The sequence below is a fragment of the Nansenia antarctica genome, assembly GCF_963989245.1.
Source record: "Nansenia antarctica genome assembly, chromosome: 6".
In the NCBI taxonomy this organism is placed as follows: domain Eukaryota; kingdom Metazoa; phylum Chordata; class Actinopteri; order Argentiniformes; family Microstomatidae; genus Nansenia; species Nansenia antarctica.
The window spans coordinates 70,504,760-70,512,259 of NC_137676.1; positions in this window are offsets into that span (position 1 = coordinate 70,504,760).

The window sequence follows — 7,500 nt, forward strand, 5'->3', positions numbered from 1 at the left end:
CCTCCCTCCTCTCCTCCCCCTCTATCCTCCTGTCCTCCTCCATGCACTCAGACTTCACCAGTTTGCATAAACTTACACTCATACACCGGATGAACACACACACACACACACACACACACACACACACACCTCTCCTCACCTGTCAGTTCTGGAATGAAGGAATGAGGCTAGACATGAACTGACAACGCAGCGTGAGCCACACACACACACAGAGAACCCCCCCCCCCCCACACACACACAGAATCCCCCTCCCCCCTCCCCCCCCCCCCCCCCCACCACACACACACACACAGAACCCCCCCCCCCCACACACACACAGTTTCTCCCTCTCTAATGAATCCTCATCCTCAGTGGGTCTCCTCTCTCCTCCTCCCCTTCCTCCTCCTCCTCCTCCTCCTCTCCTCTCCTTCCCTCCCTCTCCTCTGAAGCTTTCCGACAACCCGTCTATAGAGATGTTTCCCACCTCCTTTCATCGCCGTGGTGGAGTAGAGGCTCTGCTTCTCACCCCCCCCCCCTCCGTCCTCACCCCCCTCCCCCCCTTTTTGCTCTTACCTCTTACTTCTCAATTGCAGAGGGATTCTGTCTCCCTCTTCTTTCACCACTATCTCTCTCTCCCCCCCTCTCACTCACTCTCTCTCTCTCTCTCTCTCTCTCTCTCTCTCTCTCCTCTCTCTCTCTCTCACCCTCTGCATTTCAATTCCAGGCCTTTTTGTTATGATAAGTTAGTATCATCCATTGTAAATGCAGGAACGACTCTCTCTCTCTCTCTGTCCCCCTCCCTTTCTCATTCTCTCTCTCTCTCTCTCTTTCCCTCCCTCCCTCTCTCTCTCTCCCCCCTCCCCCCCTCCATTCCCTCCCCGCCTCACCCTCTACCCCCCCCCTCCTTCTCACCCCATCTCCCCCTCACCCCTCTCCCTTCCCACCTCCCCCTCCCCCTCTTCCTCCCCCTCCATAACTTTCAGAGCAGAGCCCCAGCTGTCAATAACAGTTCTACCTCCTCCTCTCTCTCTCTCTCTCTCTCTCTCTCTCTCTCTCTCTCTCTCAATAACAGTTCTACCTCCTCCTCTCTCTCTCTCTCAATAACAGTTCTACCTCCTCCTCTCTCTCTCTCTCTCTCTCTCTCTCTCTCTCTCACAATAACAGTTCTACCTCCTCTTCTCTCTCTCTCTCTCTCTCTCTCTCTCTCTCAATAACAGTTCTACGACCTCCTCTCTCTCTCTCTCTCTCTCTCAATAACAGTTCTACCTCCTCCTCTCACTCTGGAGTTGTGAATATTCTTCTACCTCTAACACTAGTGAAGTGCTGACAAGCTGAAAAACAAGCTGAGTCACTGTCAATGAGGATCAGGAAGTTCTCACTCCGCCTTCGGAGTGGCAACACACACACACACACACCATACACACACCATACACACACCACACACACACACCACACACACACACCACACACACCACACACACACACACACACACACACACACACACACACACACACACACACTCTCTCTCTAAAGGTTACTTCAGTAGGCCCCAATCAAGATATAAACATGAACACAGAGAAACTCTCATTTTGTATTCGTGGGAGATTAGATTAGATTCAACCTTTTTCTCATTGCACAAAGTACAACGAAATTTATTATTTTTTCACTCTAGGCACAGGCTCAGCCATAGTCCGCACCCCTGGAGCAATTAGGGGTTAGGTGCCTTGCTCAAGGGCACAACGGCAGCAGTGGTAGGCACCTTAGATATGACGCCAGCAACCCTCCAGCTCACCAGCTCACATGCAGCTCCCTCCTGAGGCGAGGGGAATCGAACCAGCGACCTTCCGATTGCTAGCCGACCTCTCTAACCTCTAGGCTACCTGACCTCTAACCTCTAGGCTATACCACCGCTCCCTAGGTAGGCACCGATATCAATAATTGAATATGATATTGATATCTGATATGTGAGGGATATCCTCATATCACTTTCTCTCCCCCCCCTCTCTCTCTCTCTCTCTCTCTCTCTCTCTCTCTCTCTCTCTCTCTCTCTCTCTCTCTCTCTCTCTCTCTCTCTCTCTCTCGACACTTTCCTAAACATGGGGGGGGTTCACAGGAGGACGTGTCTAACTGGTAGAGACAGAGAAATCGACAGAAAGAAAGGAGGAAGGAAGGAAGAAAGAAAGGTGAAAGAGGGAGGAGAGGGGCTTGTCTAGAGTGTTTACTAGATAGGTTGTTGTCATCCATTGATGTTTAAATTCCGACGTTCTCTCTGCTTCAGGATAAGTAGCTACCGCTGTGCACTAATACCTTTTCTGTGTGGGTGTGTGCGTGTGTGTGCGTGTGTGTGTGTGTGTGTGTGTGTGTGGAGACGATTCTGGCATATGTTCTCTTGATTAAACTCCTGTGGTGTAGAGATACCTCCTGTGTATTTGCAAACTCCTCCTGTTTTGGAGCTCTCTCTCACACACGTACACACACACACACACACACACACACACACACACACACACACTCACACACGGACGGACACACTTACTCACACACACACACACACACACACACACACACACACACACACTCTCTCTCGGACACACACACACACACACACACACACACACGTGTGATGGATGGTGTTATTACCTGAAGCTCTTTAGGAGCAGAGAGGTGCTTAAGTGAACAAACACACATGACTGTTTGTGCTTTATCATCAGGAGTTAACACACACACACACACACACGCACGCACACGCACGCACACGCACGCACACGCACGCACGCGCGCACGCACGCACACGCACACAAAAAGGTTACTATAGAGGTATATTTTTGTCCTACAAGGTGCAATTCTCATACATGTACCCTCGAAGGTACAATTAAACTACATCGATGGTCTATAAGGTACTAAAAGTACTAAGTACTAAAGAGATAGAGATAAATCACAGCCTGAAGAAAGGTTCATCTCCGTTCACACCTTAAAGTACATCAAGGGGCGGGGGGGGGGGGAGGAATTTGAGGCAGTAAAATGGAAGTCATTGATTGGAGAATTATGTATTTCGAACGATAACAATTCCCCAAGCCTGCGTGTAGGGGCAGGGGCGGCGGTAGCCTAGGGGTTAGAGAGAGATCAAAAACGTAGAATCTAATTGAATGTGATGTGACTGTCGGTTAGATTTTGAGGCTAATGAAGAGATAATAATGTAGATAGTTGACGTAACTAAAACTGATGGTCGACGGATGTGAGTTAACTAATGCTGCTAGCTAGCTAGCTACCTAACCTACGAGCTAGCCATATTCTAGTCACACCACAGTGTCATTCTGGTGGTGAATTAGCACAATGATTAGCACAAAATAACCGACCATGTACGTTAACGTTGCCATAGCAACAGGACAATGAGCTGGGCGAGTTATGACCTTTGACCTTAGGATACGCGTTGCCTACTTCAAATAGATAAAGGAAGGTAAGTAGCCTTCAGAACCGATGGTTCTGGAGCCTAATGGCCCATATGGGGCAGGAGCCTATCTCCTGTTTCCGTAGCGTGAGGCGGCTTGATGTACAAGTACACCCCCCCTGGACATGACGCTGGTATGTCGCAGGGTCTTACCCCCCAATCCAACCCTTAATGCTGAGTGCCAAGCAGGGAGGCATCGGGTACCATGTTTATAGTCTTTAGTGGTGTGACTCGGCCGGGGATCGGACTCACGACCTCCCAATCTCAGGGTGGACGGACACTCTTACCGCAAGGCCACTGAGCTTGGTTCAGATAGATAGAGGAGGTTTAAACACCTTCTCACGGCAGTTAGCTCTGTGTCCTGATTGGTTTACACACAGATCTGAATTCATGAGGTATTGCTGCCGATAATGGTGTTAATACATCACTCAAGTTACAAGTTACCTACATGACTGAGGTATTTTACAGTCACCAACTGACATCCGATTCCGTTTGAGGCGTCATCTGTATTGGAGGAACTGGAGGCAAATTTCATTACTTCATTCAGTCCTGCTGTCATTGCATTTCATTGGCCTGAGCGATGAGCAGAGCGTCTATCTGTTTGAGGCAGACGCCAGCACACACATCCCCACCACCCCTCTCCTCCCTTTCCCTCTCCCTCTGTCCCTATCTGTGCAAAACAGCCACTCACAGCGAACCGTAAAGCGTGTAGCTACTATTAAACTTCTAAATGGAGTCAGGGCATGTATGACAAGTGACAATTATTAAGAATCATGTTCTTTACCTTAATGTACGTGACGGCTGTTTGTCTTTCCCAGTACGGGTAACCGGCAGTGACTTTGTTGGCGTTTATTATCAGAACTGCAGAATCAGAACGTTATTATCAGAACTGCAGAATCACTCTTCTGTCGGAAACTGAAGACCCATCTCTTCAGGCAACACCATAACTGTCCCTCCTGAGACATCTACTACCCCCCTGCACTGTGTCTCCTGAGACACAGACTCCCCCGCCCTATACTGTTTCTCCTGTGACATCTACTACCCCTCTGCATTGTGTCTCCTGAGACATCTACTACCCCCTTGTACTGTTTCTCCTGAGACATTTACTACCCCCTTGTACTGTCCCTCCTGAGACATCTACTAGCACTCTGCACTGTTTCTCCTGAGACACCTACTACTCTCCCTGTACTGTTTCTCCTGAGACATCTACTACCCCCTTGTACTGTTTCTCCTGAGACATCTACTACCCCCTTGTACTGTTTCTCCAGTGTCAATTAATTAAAATAGCACGGCGACTGCCAATGGCCGCTGGCCTGAGCATAGAGTACTTCTCTTGCTACGATCGGTGGATAAGATGATTCATTTGCTTAGTCAAATGTATTGGTTTGTAAATCGCCTTGGAATAAGGCGTCTGCTAAACGCCCAAAAATGTAAATGTACATTATGTGGAAGTAAAAACTGTAGCCTAGATAGAGGACAGGACAGCCCGTACTTGACTCCTCTTCAAACGAACCATGCATGAGAGAGACGCTTTAATCGCTCTCAAAGTCAGTCTTGATACAAAGGACTGACAGTATGTTACAGCTAAGCATGAGTTCGTGAACATATCTCGCTGTAGACGGTATTGGAGCAAAAATAGGCTGGTGTTCTAACTCTTCAATAATCTATGGCATATATCCATTACTGAGAACCGTCGTGGCTTTGAAGTAAGGTTATTCATGTATTGTATGTCTATACACAACAGTAACACGATGTGTTACTTATTGTAAGTCTCTTTGGATGAAAGAGAGAGTCTGCTCAATGATTTAAATGTAAAAATGCAAACATTGTGTTTCCCTATATAATGAGGTGGACAGAGAGACCATTGGCCTGACAGAAAACATGATATCGCACTTATGTGAAGGACGCCTAGGTGTCTCCTGATATAGCTTCTTTTATACTTCTGCACCTTAGATACTGTACATAAACTACCTCACTGTACATACACTACCTCACTGTACATAGCTCATAACTGTATATTGACCACAACTGTAGCCTATATACCTCTAAACTATACTGATGTTATACAATACAATACTACCTCTGCACATACTGTATATTACATAGTCACCTATCACTACCATTCTTGTTCTATTTATCATGCCCTTATGTCACTATTTTGCACTTCTGGTTGGATGCTAAACTGCATTTCGTTGTATTGTACATGTACTCTGGCGATGACACTAAAAGTTGAATGTAATCGAATCTAATGCGAAGGAATCCTTAAAAGAAAAAGAAAAAAGAAAAACTAGCAGGATTCCTCCACATACAGTAACAGTAAGACAGCAAATGACGGAGCCAGTCAGGCGGTCATAACGGAGTCTGTGTCATCCTCCATCGTTAGCCGGGACGACGGCTAAGGGTGACGCGAACATCACAATCCATTTTATCTGCTATGAGGGGCGTATTCATTATTTATATTTAAGTAATAAGGCTAGAGGGACGCGTCACAGCCCAGACATACGGCCGGATCACATACGGCTGGATCACACACACACACGCGCGCGCGCACGCACGCACGCACGCACGCACACATTGATTGATTGATTGATTGAAAACTTTATTAGAAGATTTGCAGAAGTAGGTACATGAAAGTACATATTACATACAAGGTCAACTAACAGGATAAAAACCCAAGAAAGCCACTGGCTTATTTCAATTGGGGTCCTTGATTCTCAATTCATCGTTACATGTAAGACAGACAAAAAAAACTAGTACTATCTACAAGATAATACAGACAAATAACTAGTACTATCTACAAGATAAACATACATCCAACATGGGAAGAACAATACAACAAAACATAAGGTATGTACAGCGGGTAGGACAGGTGGGGACATACACCACAGGTGGGGGCGGGGGACAAAACACAAAGTATGTACAGTGGGTAGTTCGGGCAGGGGGACAGACATATAATATGTACAATGGGTAGTTCGGGCGGGGGGACAAAACAACAAGTATGTACAGTGTGTGGTCATGGTGGGGGGGGGGGGGTACAAAAACACCAGTAGATTTAGGCGGGGGGAGGGGGGGGGGGGCGACATAATAACATTGCGTTTGCTCAGAGTGTAGACCAGGTAGGGGGGTGGGACAAAACAACTAGTATGTGCAGAGGGTATTTCGGGTGGGGGTTGGGGGGGGGGGGGTGTGGGAGACATAACAACAAAACCACAAGAATATATAGAGGGTAGTCCTGGTGGGGGTGTAGTCTTTTAATTTGATTTTTGATTTAGAGGGTCCAGTTACGGATTGCAGCCTCCTGTAAATGTTTTTTGAGAGTGGTTTTGAAGGTGGGCAGTGTTTTGCACTCCTTTAAGATTATAGGAAGGGCGTTCCACATTTTTACTGCATAGTTTGCAAACGAGTTTAACCCCTTGTTTGTGGTGCAACGCGGTTGAACGTGGTTCGTGGAGCTTCCTCTGGTATTGTATGTGTGGACGTTGTTCACTTTTTGGAAGTATGTTGACAGGTACTTGGGTGTCTTTGTCACACACACACACACACACACACACACACACACACACACACAGGCTTCGCTGGCCCTAAGCAAGATTTTGATTGTGTGTGTGTGTGAGGGGGGTAGGGTGTAGGGGGGTTGTGTGTGTGTGTGTGGGGGGGGGGGGATTTGCTAGCGGCGCAGCTTTTGATCGACGGGTATTTCGTCAACGGGGGAACCGAGGGGAGGAGGAGGCGTGCCGTGGTGGCTAGCGGACTTTTTCATTGACGGGTGTTTTCGTCGGTTAGCGGAGGACAGCGGAGGGTTTGATTGACAGGTGGTAGATTGAGCTAAATCGACGGTAAAAGGTCGCCCCCCCCCTCGAGCGGTTGTGGCTCTAAATAACCGTAGTGTGTTTACGCCAGGGGCCCCCCCTGAGCTGGTGGACCAGAGTCACTGGACGACCACATTCACCACTGTGGTGTTTACGTAGTGTTTGGTTTGAATCTGAGAAAAGCAGATGAATAATATACAGATACAGATGTATATAGATGAGGATTTCCCCTTTCCCCATGTGATATGTTTGTATGCATTACT